The sequence below is a fragment of the Panthera uncia genome, chromosome D1 (assembly GCF_023721935.1).
Source record: "Panthera uncia isolate 11264 chromosome D1, Puncia_PCG_1.0, whole genome shotgun sequence".
Taxonomy (NCBI): Eukaryota; Metazoa; Chordata; class Mammalia; order Carnivora; family Felidae; genus Panthera; species Panthera uncia.
In genome coordinates this window covers 88,609,215-88,627,658 of record NC_064808.1, presented here as the reverse complement: position 1 = coordinate 88,627,658, position 18,444 = coordinate 88,609,215, and the positions used below count along the sequence as shown (strand labels likewise).

Genomic DNA, 18,444 nt, shown 5'->3' with positions numbered 1-18,444 from the left:
GGTCTTTTTTTTTTTTTTTTTTTTTTTTTTTTTTAGTTTTTTTTAACGTTTATTTATTTTTGAGACAGACAGAGACAGAGCATGAACAGGGGAGGGGCAGAGAGAGAGGGAGACACAGAATCTGAAACAGGCTCCAGGCTCTGAGGGGTCAGCACAGAGCCCGACGCAGGGCTGGAACTCACGGACCACGAGATCATGACCCGAGCCGAAGTCGGACGCTTAACCGACTGAGCCACCCAGGCGCCCCCTGGTGGAGGTCTTAATTTGGCAGTCATATTTTTAATTTTCTTCCTTCTGATTCTCTGTTTCATTTTCTTAGCATCTTGCTCTTGCTTTACAGGGTCCAAACTGGGTTGACTTTCTCTGACCCACTAATTAGAATAGTTTTCAGAATTATCTCTTGACCCTTCCCTGATCTCATTTCCTCTGGGATCTGGTTCTGGTTGTTTATTTTGGTCATTCTTTTTCAGGCTGCTGGTTTTCTCTTAACGTCTGGTGAACGTTAGCTCATCAATGTTTACAAATGAAGAAGCAGGCTGATAGTCTAGTGAGTTGATATGGGCTTTGTCTGCTATCCACTTGGTAGGTCTATTTCCACAACAGGCCTCTCCTGGATGAGTATCTGGCCCATTGCCCTGTGGATGGGGAGCGGGCCTTTTCGGCTGGCTGGCTGGCCATGCCTCAGGGTGCAGTTTGAGTGGCATTCCAGACGTACTAGCACCCGCTCCGGAGCCCTCAACGCTCTCTTGTCCACTCCAGCTTATGGGCCAGATCTGGCCTGCTGCTTTTCGTGTGGCCTGTGAGCTAAGAATGGTTGTTGCATTTTTAAAGGGTTGTTTTAAAAAACAAAAAACTAAGAAGAAAACGAGAAAGAGACAGCATGGCCTACAACACCTAAAATATCTGCTGTCACGTTTTCCAGAAAAGCTTGCCTACCACTGCTCTGGTCCGTGGTTTGATGCCTTTGGAGGACAGCCCTCCCGTTTTCATCTGGCATGAAGTGGCTGCCCCTGGGGTGGTGTTGTGGCACAGGGTGCAGCGAGTTGGTGCAGCTGTTCTCTAGATAGCCCTTTGGTTGATTCCAGCTTCCAGCTTCACTTCCCCTCCTGTCCTCTGTACCTGGTTGCTTAGAGCCAGCTGGGTATGTAGCACGGAGGGGTGCATACTGGGAGCCAGTGGGTTGGAGTATGCAGACGTGGTTTCTCCCACAGCTGGGGACACGGTAGCCCCTGGGATGGCTGGACTTGGTGATGGGAGGGTGAGAAGTAGAAGGGGTATTCTGGGTGAGGGTAACAGTGTAGACAGAGCTGTGGAGTGGGCTCCTCACATTAGCTGGGCTTTGAAATGAGGTAGGGGAAAAGGGGTATTTGCTCCTTTGGTTTCATCCCTTGAGGCCACCTGACGATGGCAGATTTCTGCCTACTTTTTTCCCTGGGTGCTTTAGAGCTTGTGACACCAGTGAACCAAGCCCCGAAGGGGCTTGGAGAGACAGTAGAATGACAACTTTTCATTTCAAGATGGAAAGGTTTCTTTCTTTTTTTAAATTTATTTTATTTTATTTCTTAAATTTACATCCAAGTTAGCGTATAGTGCAACAATGGTTTCGGGAGTAGATCCCTTAATGCTCCTTACCCATTTAGCCCATCCCCCCCTCCCACAACCCCTCCAGGAACCCTGTTTGTTCTCCATATTTAAGAGTCTCTTATGTTTTGTCTCCCTCCCTGTTTTTATATTATTTTTGCTTCCCTTCCCTTGTGTTCATCTGTTCTGTGTCTTAAAGTCCTCATATGAGTGCAGTCATATGATACTTGTCTTTCTCTGACTGACTTATTTTGCTTAGCATAATATCCTCTAGTTCCATCCACGTAGTTGCAAATGGCAAGATTTCATTCTTTTTGATTGCCGAGTAATACTCCAGCGCGCACGCGCGTGTGTGTGTGTGTGTGTGTGCGCGTGCACACACACACACACACACACACACACCACGTCTTCTTTATCCATTCATCCATCAATGGACATTTGGGCTCTTTCCCATACTTTGGCTATTGTTGATAGTGCTACTATAAACATTGGGGTGCTTGTGTCCCTTTGAAACAGCATACCTGTATCCCTTTGATAAATACCCAATAATGTAATTGCTGGGTTGTAGGGTAGTTCTATCTTTAATTTTTTGAAGAACCTCCATATCATTTTCCAGAGTGGCTGCACCAGCTTGCATTCCCACCAACAATGCAAAAGATCCTCTTTCTCCGCATCCTCGCCAACATCTGTTGTTGCCTGAGTTGTGAACGTTAGCCATTCTGACAGGTGTGAGGTGGTATTTCATTGTGGTTTTGATTTGTATTTCCCTGATGATGAGTGATGTTGAGCATTTTTTCCTGTGTCGGTTGGCCATCTGGATGTCTTCCTTGGAGAAGTGCCTATTCATGTCTTTTGCCCATTTCTTCACTGGATTGTTTTTTTTGGGGTGTTGAGTTTGATAGGTTTTTTTTTTATAGATTTTAGATACTAACCCTTTATCTGATATGTCATTTGCAAATATCTTCTCCCATTCTGTCGGTTGCCTTTTAGTTTTGCTGATTGTTTCCTTTGCTGTGCAGAAGGTTTTTATTTTGATAAGGTCCCAATAGTTCATTTTTGCTTTGGTTTCCCTTGCCTCCAGGGACATGTTGAGTAAGAAGTTGCTGCGGCCAAGATCAAAGAGGTTTTTTTCCTGCTTTCTCCTCGAGGATTTTGATGGCTTCCTGTCTTACATCGAGGTCTTTCATCCATTTTGAGTTTATTTTTGTGACTGGTGTAGTAAGCAAGTGGTCCAGGTTCATTCTTCTGCATGTCACTGTCCAGTTTTCCCAGCACCACTTGCTGAAGAGACTGTCTTGATTCCATCGGATATTCTTTCCTGCTTTGTCAAAGATTAGTTGGCCATATGTTTGTGGGTCCATTTCTGGGTTCTCTGTTCTGTTCCATTAATCTGAGTGTCTGTTCTTGTGCCAGTACCATACTGTCATGATGATTATAGCTTTGCAGTATAGCTTGAAGTCTGGGATTGTGATGCCTCCTGCTTTGGTTTTGTTTTTCAAGATTGCTTTGGCTATTCGGGGTCTTTTCTGCTTCCATACAAATTTTAGGATTGTTTGTTCTAGCTCTGTGAAGAATGCTGGTGTTATTTTGATAGGGATTGCATTGAATATGTAGATTGCTTTGGGTAGTGTCGACATTTTAACAATATTTGTTCTTCCTATCCAGGAGCATGGAATCTTTTTCCATTTTTTTTGTGTCTCCTTCAGTTTCTTTCATAAGTTTTCTGTAGTTTTCAGTGTATAGATTTTTCACTTCTTTGTTTAGATTTATTCCTAGGTATTTTATGGTTTTTGGTGCAGCTGTAAATGGGATCAATTCCTTGATTTCTCTTTCTGCTGCTTCATTGTTGGTGTATAGGAATGCATCTGATTTCTGCGCATTGATTTTATATCCTGCAGCTTTGCCGAATTCATGAATCAGTTCTAGCAGTTTTTTGGTGGAATCTTTTGGGTTTTCCTTATAGACTATCATGTCATCTGCGAAGAGTGAAAGTTTGACCTCCTCCTGGCTGATTTGGATGCCTTTTATTTCTTTGTGTTGTCTGATGGCTGAGGCTAAGACTTCCAATACTATGTTGAATAACAGTGGCGAGAGTGGACATCCCGGTCTTGTTCCTGACCTTAGGGGGAAAGCTCTCAGTTTTTCCCCATGGAAGATAATATTAGCACTGGGTCTTTCATATATGGCTTTTGTGATCTCGAGGTATGATCCTTTTATCCCAACTTTCTTGAGGTTTTTTAGTAAGAAAGGGTGCTGTATTTTGTCAGATGCTTTCTCTGCATCTATTGAGAAGATCATGTGGTTCCTGTCCTTTCTTTTATTGATGGGATGAATCACATTGATTGTTTTGCAGATATTGAACCAGCCCTGCATCCCAGGTATAAATCCCACTTGGTCGTGGTGCATAATTTTTTTAATGTATTGCTGGATCCAGTTGGCTGATATCTTGTTGAGGATTATTTCATCCGTGGAAGTTGGTCTGTAGTTCTCCTTTTTAGAGTGGTGTTTGTCTGGTTTTAGAATCAAGGTAATGCTGGCTTCATAGAAAGAGTTTGGAAGTTTTCCTTCTATTTCTATTTTTGGAACAGCTTCAAGAGTATAGGTGTTAACTCTTCCTTAAATGTTTGGTAGAATTCCCCTGGAAAACCATCTGGCCCTGGACTCCTGTTTTTTGGGAGATTTTTGATTACTAATTTGATTTCTTTACTGGTTATGGGCAAGATGGAAAGGTTTCTAACACCTGGGTAAAATTCTTTAAAAAAATTGTTTTTAATGTTTATTTATTTTTGAGAGAGAGACAGAGCACAAACCAGGGAGGGGCAGAGAGGGAGACACAGAGTCCAAAACAGGCTTCAGGCACCCAGCTGTCAGCCCAGAGCCCGATGTGGAGCTCGACTCATGAACCATGAGGTCATGACCTGAGCCGAAGTCAGACAGTTAACCAACTGAGCCACCCAGGCGCCCCAGCCTGGGTAAAATTCTTGACCCAGACCTTGGGTTCTCCCTTTCCCATGGCAGTCTAATTGGCTCATTCTCTCCTTCCCCTGCCACCTCAGCTCAGGGAACCCTTGCACACTGCCTCCTCTGTGCCCCCGTCTCCTCCCTTCCCTCTGTTCAATTCTCCATTTAGACACCTGGCTTCCATGAAGCCAGGAGAAGCCATGTCATTCAGAAATGAGTAGAAGTGAGTAGATCCTGAACGACTGAGATGCAGTCACCAGCACTAGTGGTGTTCTCTTTCTCTCTGTCTCCCAGATGGGGCAAGTTCCCAAGACTCTGTGGCAGTCTTGAGGCTCAAGTCAGCAGAAAAGTCAGCTTACTCAGGACCAGTGGGCGAAGGCGGATTACCCACAGGATAGCTGGTTCCACTTCATTGCTTGGCTCCAGCTGTGGCTGCCAGCCTGCGGCAGCCTGGTTCCGTTGTCCCCTTCTGATCCATACTTCTCAGTGAATGATAACCTAGAATTCTGGTAGCCTGGGCCCATCTCGATGGGGAATGTATCCTGTGCCTTGGGCTTTCTCCCTTCCCACCAACACTCATACTGTGGCAGTGTCCATTGATGTTGCCCTGAGACTGGGTACCTGTGCTCCTCTCGGAGTGAATAAGGAAATGCCTTTAGACAGGAATTTGAGAGAGGGGCCATGTTTTGGAACTCCCAACTGTTTGGTCCAGTAGCTTTTGCAGTCTGATCTGCTTATCCCCAGAGTAGCTTCTTCCTGTGTGTGGGAACGTGGGGAATCTCACAGCCCTAATGGTGGGACTGTCCACCACTGGCTCCATTATCTCATTAGATACCAGTTCTCAGTCCTTCTATTCAAATGGAACTTTGTGGAATGCAGTAAGTCCCACAGCCATCCTGTAGCAGCATTTCTCATTCCTAAAGGACCACCTCTGATACCGTGTAGCCAAAGACCACCTCAGGCAACCCTGGGGCGGCATTCAGAGTCCCCGGATTTGCTTGTATTTGCTTGTGGGCCACTGGCTGTCATATGTCCTTCCTGGGCCTTGGAGAACTGAGGAGAAGGAGGGAAGGAGCCTGTCACATCCAGGGCCTGGCTAAAAATCAGTATTTGCCCCTCCCCTGCTTCTAATAGCATCTCTGCTTTCATTGAGACAGGTCATTAGCGGCTCGAAGGTTTGCTGTGGGGTGGCCAGAGCTGCCTGCAGGACCCTGCCCACACCCTTCACCCCGTTTTTTTTTTTTATCTGGGGGTCTCTCCAGGCCTCCCCTGGAGTACTTGCAGCATGCCTGCTTGTGCAGGACAATGACCACCCCCTCTCCGGCCTCCAGCCTGCTCTCCCTGGACACCTCAGGGGAGATCCCCAGGAGGAGGGAAGATAACACAAGTCCCCAGGAGACCCTGCAGCCTCGCTCCCTTGCCAGCCTTTCCACCAGGGTTCTTTGATGGAGCGCCCTGCCAGTTTTGGGCGTCTGCCCTGTCACCTGGGTGGCTCTGCCTGGGCCCTTGTGGAAGGGGATGTGGGGGTGGGTGTCACACGCAGATCCTGCTTTGCTGCTGCTTCTCTCCAGGCTCCCCCGAGCCGGCACATCTGGGTCAAATAAGTTGAAACTGGCTCATCGTAATGAAAGGAGAGCAAAAGCCACAGACTGAGCCATAGGAATTACCTCATCGTGTAGAAGTCATCAGTAACGGCTGGAAAGCAGTCTTGTTTGAACATGTGTATGGGAAGGAGAGCAGACTGTCTGTGGTTTGCATTTTCATGTTTCATGTGCAGCAGCATTTTCCTGGGGATTTGGCTAAGCCAGCTTTGGCAGAGAGCAAGAAAGGCAGCTGCTCTTTTCCTCTCTGTAGCCCTGCCTCCCCGCCTCTGAAGGCAGTTGGGCGGAGGACGGGGGTGGGCTTCTTTATTGGAGAAGGCCTTTCAGGACACTCTTAGGGGTCTTTTCCGACAGCACAGAGCTGTCCTAGCCAGGAGCACAGCGACCTGCCCTCCTGCGCTGCAGAGAGAAGGAACATGCGTGTATGAGGCAGTGATTCATCTGGGATGCAGATGCCAAAACATCCCTGCTGTCCCAAGCCCTGCACGGGCTGCGGTGCCACCACAAGGCAGGCCTCCTTCCCTGAGAGCCAGCACCGTCATCTGGTGGGGAGCAGTGGGGGGTGACGCGACGCACATAAGCTGAAACAGCCGTTGTCCCCTGGTGCGAGCGGGGTCGTCTTCCATCCCTCTGTGCACCCCACCAGAGCCCATTCTCGCCCAGCATCCGGCCACAGCGTACCCTGGCGATCAGTACTTCCCGAGTACCTCCGCGTCTGTGCCCCTGCCCCACTCCCTCCCCAGGAAGCATGACAGACAGACACCAGTGCTGCTGTTGGTCCCATGCGTTGTGATGTGTTTCCAGACCTCCCAGTCTGCAGCCCCAATCTCTCTGGTACCTTATTATGCCCTTTGGTTTTGCTGACAGCTGTTTACATGTCTTTGGGAGGGACTGGAACTAATCACGTTTCTCCCATCTGATGGGGCTGCTTTTTGGAGAACACGGAGGTAGGACAGGCTTCTTAGGGAAAGGTCTGAAAGGGAATGGCCCTCTGCCACTGGGAAAGCAATGTTGCACAGAGGAGCCAGACTGCTTGGGTTCACATCTCAGCTCTGTGCCTTCTTAGCTGTGTGGCCTTGGCCAAATCACTTAACCTCTCTGGGGCTTATTTAAGGAGGGGCTTATTTTTCAGTTTTTAATGTATTTGTTACATAAGTGATCCACATTTGTTTTGGAAAATGTAATAAATCCCCCCCCCCCAAATTAATTTAAAAAATTACAGTTATGTGTAATTCCACCACCCAGTGGTAACCGTTCCACATCTTGGACCGTGTCCTGAAATTCAGGCTTTTTTCTGTGTGTGTTTATGTGTATGCAGTTATGCATGCGCACATTCTTTAAAAAGTAAAATGGTATAATATATATTCTGTTCTGTAACTGCATCATAAGGACCTAATACATATGAGGTGCTGCTTTAGGCTCTGCACACACAGTATGTAAAACAACGCCTCTGCTCTCAAGAAGCTTATGTCCAGTTGGAGGAGATGAACCATAAATAAACAAATAGGTCAAGTGGTAATAAACAGCTAAGAAGAAAAAGAAAGTATTAAACAGGGTTATTACCGTATTATTGACTATGTCCTTGATGCTGTACCTTTCCTCTTTGTGACTTTTTTTTTTTTTAATAACTGAAACAGACTTTTGGGTTTTTTGTTCATTTGTTTTAGTTTTTAGATTCTACATGAAAAATTATATGGTATTTGTTTTTCTGTAACTGACATTTCATTTGGCATAATATACTCTAGGTCCATCCATGTTGTTACAAATGTCAAAATTTCTTTTTTTTTTTTTTTTTTAATGGCTGAGTAATGTTCCAGTGTATGTATATACCCCTTTTTTATCCATTAATCTATTGATGGACACTTGGGCTGCTTCCAGATTTTGGCTCTTGTAAATAATGCTGCCATAAACATAGGGCTGCCTATGTCTTTTTGAATTAGTATTTTCGTTTTCCTTAGGTAAATACCCACTAGTGGAATTCCTGGATCACATGGTATGGTGACAGATGGTGACTACATGTATCTTGGGGAGTGCTGAGTAATATTATAGAATTGTCCAATTTGATGGGGTGCCTGGGTAGCTGAGTCGGTTAAGCGTCCGGCTTCGGTTCAGGTCATGGTCTCACAGTTTGTGAGTTCGAGCCCTGCATCAGGCTGTGTGCTGACAGCTCAGAGCCTGGAGCCTGCTTCGGATTCTGTGTCTCCCTCTCTCTCTGCCCCTCCCCCGCTCATGCTCTGTCTCTGTCTCTCTCTCTCTCTCTCTCTCAAAACTAAATCAACATTAAAAAAAAGAATTGTCAAATTTGATAGATTGTACACTTGAAACTAATAGAACATTGTACATCACATACACTTCAAAAATGCATTTTTGAAAGTAAAGCATTATGGGGGTGCCTGGGTGGCTCGGTCAGTTAAGCATAAGACTTTGGCTCGGGTCATGATCTCACAGTTATGGGCTCGAGCCCGCATCAGGCTGTCTGCTGTCAGCACGGAGCCTCCTTCAGATTCTCTGTCTCCCTCTCTCTCTGCCTCTCTCCTGCTCCCTGTCTCTCAAAAATAAATAAGCATTAAAAAATAATAGTAATAAAGCCTTATGGGGTACCTGAGTGGCTCAGTCTGTTGAGCTCATGGTCTGTGAGTTCAAGCTCCACATCGGGCTTGCTGCTGTCTGTGTGGAGCCCACTTCAGATGCTCTGTCCGTCTCTGTGCCCCTGTCCCGCGTGTGCTCTCTCAAAAATAAACAAACATTTAAAAAATAATAAAAAAGAAAGCACTGTGGGGCACCTGGGTGGCTCAGTTAGTTAAGTGTCTGACTCTTGATTTTGGTTCAGGTCATGGTTTCAGCACTGTGAGATCCAGCCTCACGTGGGGCTCCACAGTGCGGAGCCTGCTTAAGATTTTCTGTCTTCCTCTCTGTTCCTCCCGCCGACCCCCCCCCCCACACACAAATAAAAAAAAAATAATAAAGCATTATAAGGGAGACAGAAGAACAGGGACATGGGCTTCCAGTTACAAGAGGGCATTTTGCCCACTTGTTTCCTCTAAAACCCTCACTAGAAATGACATTAAAGAAATTGCCTTACAAAAAGTTATCCTGCAGCGACTAGAGAAGGAGAGGAGACAAACCTAGGAAGTGATAGGAGGAGTGACTGACCTCACGGATGTGGGAGAGGGAAACCTGAGCCAGCAGGTCCCATAAATTCTGTCCCACTTCACCCAACTGGTAACGGCCCCTCCCAGAGATCCAGCATCTACAGAGGTTCAAACAAGGTCTGGAGGTTCTCAGTGCAGTTGAGGGGGGCTCAGGGTACTGAAATGTAGAGGCTTAAGTGGAAGCTTACCTATTCAGTGTTAATGCCCTCTCCCCCTGCCCGCCAGCTGCTTCTCCTTCCTGTCACTCAGAATGCTGTCAGCCAGGCTTGTACTCCATGTACAAGATTGGAAGAGTCACGTGTGGAGAATCTGACCAGCGCAAGAGAGAAGACAAACCTTCGGGGATTCCGTCATGCAAGGGCATAGCCTGACCATCCTAAAATGAAGCTTCAGGTGAACACACGTATGTCCACAGAGCTTCCCATCAGCTTTGTAGTGTTCGGCCCTCCGATATGAGTGAGTGGACAGGCAAGGGTGACCAGACTTGAGGAAAGTGTCAGTTGAAAAAGAGAGGAAGGAAAAGAAAAGAACTCGGAAGAAACAGAAACTATGTGGGGAGAAGAAATTTGCAAAAACTGTCGTTAACGTCCGAGACAAATGATATATCAAAGGCATAAGAATAAGATACCATCAACAAGGAGTTTTTTTAAGAAGCTCTTGGAAATTAAATGCACAGTAGAACTGAAAATTTCAATACAAGAAGTTAAAACTTCCTTAAAATTAGAGCGGTAAGACACAGAGGGCATTCGCTTTCTAACATCCCCTCTGTAAAGAGAGCTTTCCTACTGTTCTTACTTTCTGATCTTATGCTCTAATAAACTTTTGCCTGCTGCTCAAAAAAAAAACAAAAACTAAAAAAAAATAAAAGACACAGATGGAAAATGGGAGAGAAAAGCAAAGTGGAAGATGGATCTAAAAAGCTAAATATTAAATATTCAGATAGGCATTCTAGAAAGACAGGGTGGGGAAAATGGGGGAGAAAATAATCAGAGAAATAAGAGGTTTTCCAGGACTGAAGAACAGGATTTTTGAGATTGAAAGTCCATTTACCCAGATCAGGGGATGAATAGAAACCACTCAGAGACCCATCAACATGGTTGGGACATTGAGGACAACAAGAAAACGGGTCAGTACAAAGGTATGGGGATCAGAAAGACCTCAAACTTCTCAACAGCATCATCGCAATCTAGAAACTCGTGGAGCTTTCATATTTTGAGGGTCACTGCTTTGCATCATAGAATTCTTTTGCCAAACTCTTTTTTTTTTTAATTTTTTTTTTTTTTTACGTTTATTTATTTTTGAGACACAGACAGAGCATGAACGGGGGAGGATCAGAGAGAGAGGGAGACACAGGATCCAAAACAGGCTCCAGGCTCTAGGCTCTGAGCTGTCAGCACAGAGCCTGATGCAGGGCTCAAACTCACAGACTGAGATCATGACCCGAGCCGAAGTCGGACGCTCAACCGACTGAGCCACCCAGGCGCCCCTTTCACCAAACTCTTAATTGTGACAGTAGAACACAGACATTTTCAGATGTTCCAAGTCTCTAAATGTATCTCGCTTGTTCCACAGCTCTGGAAGCAACTTGACTTTGTGCCTTAGTGTTGTGGTCCTTAATGTGTGGTCCTGGAACCAGGACCAGTGGCAGTGGCTGCACCTGGCAACTTCTTAAAAAAGGCATCTTTGCCCACGCCAGATGTCTTCAGTCAGGTGGTTCTGGTGCACAGTGCAGTTTGGGAACCACTGCTTTAGCAAAATAAAGATGCAAACAGGAAAGAGGAAGATAGTGGGGATCCAGGAAGCAAAACGTCCAGCAGCAGAGAGAAGGGGAGACGGCTGCCAGATGGTGGTGCATTGAGCTCCCGGGCATAGCTCCTCACAGACACCTGCTGGAGTGGGTCAGAGGCTCCGGGAGGACACATTGCTTGTGTTCTTCTGGGTTTGAACATTAAGAGATTTATATAGGGGCACCTGGGTGGCTCAGTCAGTTAAGTGTCCGACTCTTGATTTTGGCTCGGGTCAAGATCTCACAGTTTGTGAGACGGAGCCCCACGTCAGGCTCTACACGCTGATGGTTCAGAGCCTGCTTGGGAGTCTCTCTCGCCCCACCCCTCTCAAATAAACTTAGAAGAGATTTCTATAAACGGAAGTGGATGTAGGGATGAATTAGTGACAAGTTAATAGAAAAGTGAGCAGATAAGAGTAATGACTAACTACACATAGCCAAAGTTGTGCTGAAAAGGAAAACTAGTCGTAGTATTCAGCAGTGAAAGCATTTATATCATCATGGTAGTGTTAACATTTTATTCTGACTTCTCCAAAATTGTACAATAGTTGTATTGTGAGATTAGGGGGTAAGAGAGAAAAGAGTGTGCAGGGAGGGTCCCCACATGCACACGTGCTTTTGATAGCTGGTAAAAAAGCTAAATCCTTACCTCTGTAATGGGAAGTTAATAAGAAATAGTAAAAGTGAGAAGTCAAGGGGGAACAAGATAGAAACATATCTGTAATTAAAACGGTGGAAGTACACAAGCAAAGAGACGTCAAGAAGAATTGAAAGTGGTGTGTGGGGAAAAGCAGGAAACTTCTGGCTTCATGTGACTAACCTATGTGCCAGCATGCCTTGAATTAAAAATAAAAACAAAGTTTGAAAAAGCACAATAGGTGGAGTGGTTTCATAAGGAGTATCAGGGAAGTCCTCTGAACATACAATTGTCCCTTGAACGGTGCGGGGGTTAGGGGTATCGGTCCCCCGTGCAGCTGAAAATCCACTCCCCTCTAAATTAACTCCCGGCTAAAACTCCCTGAAAACTGAACTACTCCCCCCAAACTTAACCCTTCATGCAGCTGAAAATCCACATACAACTTTGAGCTGTCCCCAAAGTTAATAACCTGCTGTTGACTGGAAGCTTTGGCGATGGTAGAAGCAGTTGATGAACACATATTTTGTGTGTTGTATGTATTCTGTACTGTGTTCTTACACTGAAGTAAGCTAGAGAAAAGAAAATGGTGTTAAAACCATAAGGAAGAGAAAATACATTTCCAATACTCTATTGTATTTATTGGGGGAAAAAATCGCTAAGTGAACCCATGCAGTTCAAACCTGTGTTGTTCAGGGGTCAGCTGTACTGTGAACATTATCGAGAGATGGGTTTTGAGGGGGTTCGAAATTGTTCCAAGCTGTTATTTTAAGAATACCAGTAGGAGGGCAGGATTGGGGGGGGGGGGGCTCCTTGTTGTTTCTCTAGCCACAGGGGAACGCTGGGTGGAGACGTGCCAGGTATGCTTACCCTGGGCAGTCAGTTTGCTAAGCGGAGGTTGGCAGAGGGCACCAGGAAGGTGCTCAGGCCTCATGTGTTGACCTACGGGGTTGGCACCATGATGCCACAGCTGAAGCCCAGTCCCGAGCCAGATGGAGCTGTGGGATCGAGGGCACCCGTTTCTTTCTGTGTCAAGTGGGGACCCTAATAACACCTACCTCACACTGGTTGTGAGGAGTGAATGAGTTAATGCACGTATAGGGCTTAGAACAGCGCTTGGTATGTCTTTTAGCAATTAGCGCTGAGGGTCCAGAGGATATTGACACTTTTTTTTTTTTTTTTTACTTTTTATTTTGGAAAAAAAAAAAAAAATCAACCCTACAGAAAAGTTGTAAGAATAGTGCAAAGAACTCCCTTGTAAAAGCCTTATTGCTAACATCTTACCACTTTTGCCTTTTCTCTCTCCGTATGTACCTATATGATATTTTGCTCACTCTTGTTATTACTGAAAAGTAAGTTGCAGACATTGTAACCTTCCTTGCTAAGCACTTCAGTGTATGTTTCCTAGGAACCAGAGTAAAGTGGTCAATTTTAGGAAATCTCCCACTTATACCAAGCTAGTTTGCAGTGTAGACACCATTATGAAATTTTACCGCTTGTTCCAATACCATCTTCCCAGCAGGACACCTCTCCCCCATCCAGGATCCAGTCCAGTCTCTAGTGTCCTTTAATCCGGAACAGCCTTTCTGCCTTCCTTTATTTTCTCTTTGACCCTTTTGAAGAGTTATCAAGCCACTTGTTTTGTAGAGTGTCCCTGGATTAGGGTGGGCTAATTTTTCCTTGTGATCCGATTCGGACCATGCATTTTTGGCCAGAATACCACGGCACATCCCTCAGGAGGCTCCTGATGGCAGTGTGTCCTGTTAGGAGTGATGTTAACTCTGAGCACCTGGGCCCTTTGTCATTAATAAGTAATCTACAGGAAGATACTTTGAGACTGTGTGTGGACATCCTGTTCCCCAACATATTTTCACCTGGTGGTTTGAGCATTTATTGGGCATTGACACTTGACCAAAATCCTCATGAAGTTCACTTGCAGGTCAACGTCTTGATTTGGCATTTAGATAGACACCAAAGTTTACTTTTGCTTGCCAATAAAAAAACTTAGCATTGGGAAGCATACTGATTTTTATCAGAGAAGTTTTAATCCATTTGGCTCAAAAATGCCCTTCCTGGGGCTTAAGCCTAAAAGGCTAGATTCATTTATCCACTTGTTCAGTCTTCGTTGAGTGCCTCCTGCAGGCCAAGTGCTATTCCTGGTGCTGGGGATAAAATGATTAAAACAATTTTTAAAGGTAGACAAAAACCCCTGTCCTCCTGGAAGCTACATTCTAATGGGAGAATCAGACAATAAATCTGTACTGTACTGTCAGGTGGTAAGGAGTGAGGAAAAAGCAAGCCATCGGCGAGATTGACAGGGACGAGGTAAGGGGAGCTCCTTCAGCAGGGCTGGTGGAGAACTCCAACCTTGACTTCGGTGAGAGCAGCTGGTCAGAGGCCTAGAGATGGGATGTGAGTTAGCGGAACTGTAAAGAGGTCTGTGTGGCCGGGGCGGAGACATCGAGGGGGTGATGGTGGTGAATGAGGTTGGAGAAAGGGCTAGAGCAGGGTGGCTGAGGGCTGTGTAGACAATGCTGGGAACCCAGGGGAACGGTCCAGGTTTGAAGGGGGGCAGCCCCCACCCCTGTCAACAGCACGTGAAGCCAGCCCACTCCTGCCCGGGGCTGCTGGTGGTGGCCTGACAGAGGCCTGGCCCCCAAGAGTGATTAGCTCTGAGGGGGTCCAGGGTCCAGCAGTGGGGCTTCTGCATCCACATCCAAGCAGGAGTTTCTCAGAAAAGGAAGAAAGATGGCAGGAAGTAAGGAGCTGGAAAATGCCTTTTTCTGTTTTCCCTGCCGCAGAAGGGGAAGGCGGGAGGAAGGGGAAGGCGGGAGGGGGCTGGCCTGGGGAGGCGCCCGCTTCCCAGCACCCTGGGTGGCTGGGGCGGTCTCTGACAAGCCTTGGCAGACAGGGGCGCGCTCCTGGGCCCAGCGGCTTTCTGATCTGAAACAGCCAGGGAGCCCCAGGCTGTGAGCCCGGGCTCGGTGGTCATTGCCAGCAGGGCAGGCTGTTCTCCAACGTGAGTGTGGCCTTTGTCTCCGGCCGGCTCCCCCATACGGAGGGAGCTCCTCCGCTCACGGCTTTTCTCCCCGCTGCCCAGCCCAGGCTACCAAAGTAACAGCAAACACAGCAACAGTGAGAGCTAGCCTGTGAGAGAACTTCTCTGTGCAGGGGGCATGGGGGTGGGGGTGGGCACCTGCTGAATGCTTCCCACCTACTGCTCACTGAGTTCTCATAACCACCCTATACAGTAGGTCACCCGCGCCCGGTTACACAGCTAAGTGCAGAGCCAGTATTTGAACCCAGGCCCACTGGTGCTAGAATCTCCGTTCTCTGCAAAGCTACTCTTGGATAAGGGATTTTCCTGGAGCACACTGCAAGGGTCAGGGCAATGCCATTGGGTCTATTTCTGGCAGTTTCTTATCTCTTGGGACCTGGTGTACTTGACCTCTGGCCTTTCTCCCAGGGCCATTAGAGGGTTTTGGGAGTGAGGAAGTACTTTTGCTGCCACCTCGAGGGTTGTGAGGAGGCCTTTGTACCTCCATTTCAGGGTCAGATCCAGAGATTCCCAGGAAGTGGAGGGGACGTGGTGCCCCCCACTGGTCCAGATGACATGTTTCGTTTAATGTTGACAGCAACTCTAAGGGCAGATTTTGTGACCAGTCTTTAACAGATGAGGAAACTGGGGCCCCGAGAGGTTAAATAACACACCCAAGGTCGGACTGTCTGTAAGCGGGTGGGGGGAGTGTGGTGTCAACTCAGGTCCAGAGCCTGTGTCTTTGTGCTGAGCTGCTGTGCCTCCCAGAGCTGAAGGACTGGTGTTTGATGCTCACTGGAACTCGTGTGCTGGGTTAGCACCTCGGTCTGTCCCCACTGGACTGTTGGAATAATATGCGGCCAGCAGGTAGGTGTTTGAAGAGCACCAGCTTTTAGGGTAAGGAAACCTCACATTTGGCGTTGCCTCTGTCACATCTCGAGGCAGAAGTCCTGACTCCTGTGAAACAGGGATTCAAATTGCCTACGTCCTCAGACCACGTACGAAAGTGTAGGTGCGTGCAGGAATTTCTGGAGTTTTAAAGTGTGCCTGCTGGGCTTCCTTCAGGTTACCCTGGGCGAGCACTCTGAATCGAGAGTAAGAGAGTTGGGCAGGACATGGGTCTGTTGAGAAACATCCTGATTTTGTTTTTTTTTTAATTTTATTTTTTTAAATTTACATCCAAATTAGTTAGCATATAGTACAACGATGATTTCAGGAGAAGATTCCTTAGTGCCCCTTACCCATTTAGCCCATCCCCCCTCCCACAACCCCTCCAGTAACCCTCAGTTTGTTCTCCATATTTATGAGTCTCTTCTGTTTTGTCCCCCTCCCTGTTTTTATATTATTTTTGTTTCCCTTCCCTTATGTTCATCTGTTTTGTCTCTTAAAGTCCTCATGAGTGGAGTCATATGATTTTTGTCTTTCTCTGACTAATTTCACTTAGCATCACACCCTCCAGTTCCATCCACGTAGTTGCAAATGTCAAGATTTCATTCTTTTTGATTGTCGAGTAATACTCCATTGTGTACATATATATATGTATATATGTATATGTATATGTATGTATGTATACATGTATATGTGTGTGTATATGTACACATGTATATATGAATATATGTATATGTATGTGTATATATGTGTATACATATACATATGTATACATATACGTATATATACATATGTATGTATATACATATATACATATACATATGTGTATACATATACGTATATATACATATGTATATACGTATATACATATATGTGTATATATATGTACACGTATATATATATACACCACATCTTCTTTATCCATTCATCTGTCGATGGACATTTGGGCTCTTTCCATACTTGGCTATTGTTGATAGTGCTGCTATAAACATGGGGATGCATGTGTCCCTTCAAACCAGCACACCTGTATCCCGTGGATAAATGCCTAGTAGTGCAGTTGCTGGGTCGTAAGGTAGTTCTATTTTTAGTTTTTTGAGGAACCTCCATACTGTTTTCCAGAGTGGCTGCACCAGGTTGTATTCCCACCAACAATGCAAAAGAGATCCTCTTTCTCCGCATCCTCGCCAACATCTGTTGTTGCCTGAGTTGTGAATGTTAGCCATTCTGACAGGTGTAAGGTGGTATCTCATTGTGGTTTTGATTTGTATTTCTCTGATGATGAGTGATGTTGAGCATTTTTTCCTGTGTCGGTTGGCCATCTGGATGTCTTCCTTGGAGAAGTGTCTATTCATGTCTTTTGCCCATTTCTTCACTGGATTGTTTTTTTTGGGGTGTTGAGTTTGATAGGTTTTTTTTTTTATAGATTTTAGATACTAACCCTTTATCTGATATGTCATTTGCAAATATCTTCTCCCATTCTGTCGGTTGCCTTTTAGTTTTGCTGATTGTTTCCTTTGCTGTGCAGAAGGTTTTTATTTTGATAAGGTCCCAATAGTTCATTTTTGCTTTGGTTTCCCTTGCCTCCAGGGACATGTTGAGTAAGAAGTTGCTGCGGCCAAGATCAAAGAGGTTTTTTTCCTGCTTTCTCCTCGAGGATTTTGATGGCTTCCTGTCTTACATCGAGGTCTTTCATCCATTTTGAGTTTATTTTTGTGACTGGTGTAGTAAGCAAGTGGTCCAGGTTCATTCTTCTGCATGTCACTGTCCAGTTTTCCCAGCACCACTTGCTGAAGAGACTGTCTTGATTCCATCGGATATTCTTTCCTGCTTTGTCAAAGATTAGTTGGCCATATGTTTGTGGGTCCATTTCTGGGTTCTCTGTTCTGTTCCATTAATCTGAGTGTCTGTTCTTGTGCCAGTACCATACTGTCATGATGATTATAGCTTTGCAGTATAGCTTGAAGTCTGGGATTGTGATGCCTCCTGCTTTGGTTTTGTTTTTCAAGATTGCTTTGGCTATTCGGGGTCTTTTCTGCTTCCATACAAATTTTAGGATTGTTTGTTCTAGCTCTGTGAAGAATGCTGGTGTTATTTTGATAGGGATTGCATTGAATATGTAGATTGCTTTGGGTAGTGTCGACATTTTAACAATATTTGTTCTTCCTATCCAGGAGCATGGAATCTTTTTCCATTTTTTTGTGTCTTCTTCAGTTTCTTTCATAAGCTTTCTATAGTTTTCAGTGTATAGATTTTTCACCTCTTTGTTTAGATTTATTAGGTATTTTATGGTTTTTGGTGCAGCTGTAAATGGGATCGATTCCTTGATTTCTCTTTCTGCTGCTTCCTTGTTGGTGTATAGGAATGCATCTGATTTCTGTGCATTGATTTTATATCCTGCAACTTTGCCTAATTCATGAATCAGTTCTAGCAGTTTTTTGGTGGAATCTTTTGGGTTTTCCTTATAGAGTATCATGTCATCTGCGAAGAGTGAAAGTTTGACCTCCTCCTGGCTGATTTGGATGCCTTTTATTTCTTTGTGTTGTCTGACTACAGAAGCTAAGACTTCCAATACTATGTTGAATAACAGTGGCGAGACTGGACATCCCGGTCTTGTTCCTGACCTTAGGGGGAAAGCTCTCAGTTTTTCCCCATTGAGGATATTAACATTGGGTCGTTCATATTAGAAATGTCTCCTGATTTTAGAACACCATTTTCCTCTCCTGCCCTTAAGATCTATGTGGAAGCACTATGTATAAATGATAACAGTTGTAGCAGATGTTATTAGAAGTAGGGAAAAGGATTTA

At 45.5% G+C, this 18,444-nt stretch overlaps 1 protein-coding gene and 1 long non-coding RNA gene across 2 annotated transcripts in view; both read left to right on the top strand.

Annotated features, from left to right (window-relative positions):
* Positions 1–9,744, top strand: part of LOC125939180 (uncharacterized) — a 15,058-nt gene extending 5,314 nt beyond the window's left edge. Inside the window, exon 2 of the long non-coding RNA XR_007462948.1 lies at positions 9,521–9,744. This is a non-coding gene — a long non-coding RNA (uncharacterized LOC125939180). The remainder of the gene's footprint in view (positions 1–9,520) is intronic.
* DCPS (decapping enzyme, scavenger) overlaps positions 1–18,444 on the top strand; it is a 45,382-nt gene that overhangs the window by 12,903 nt on the left and 14,035 nt on the right. The gene's annotated exons all lie outside the window — the stretch shown is intronic.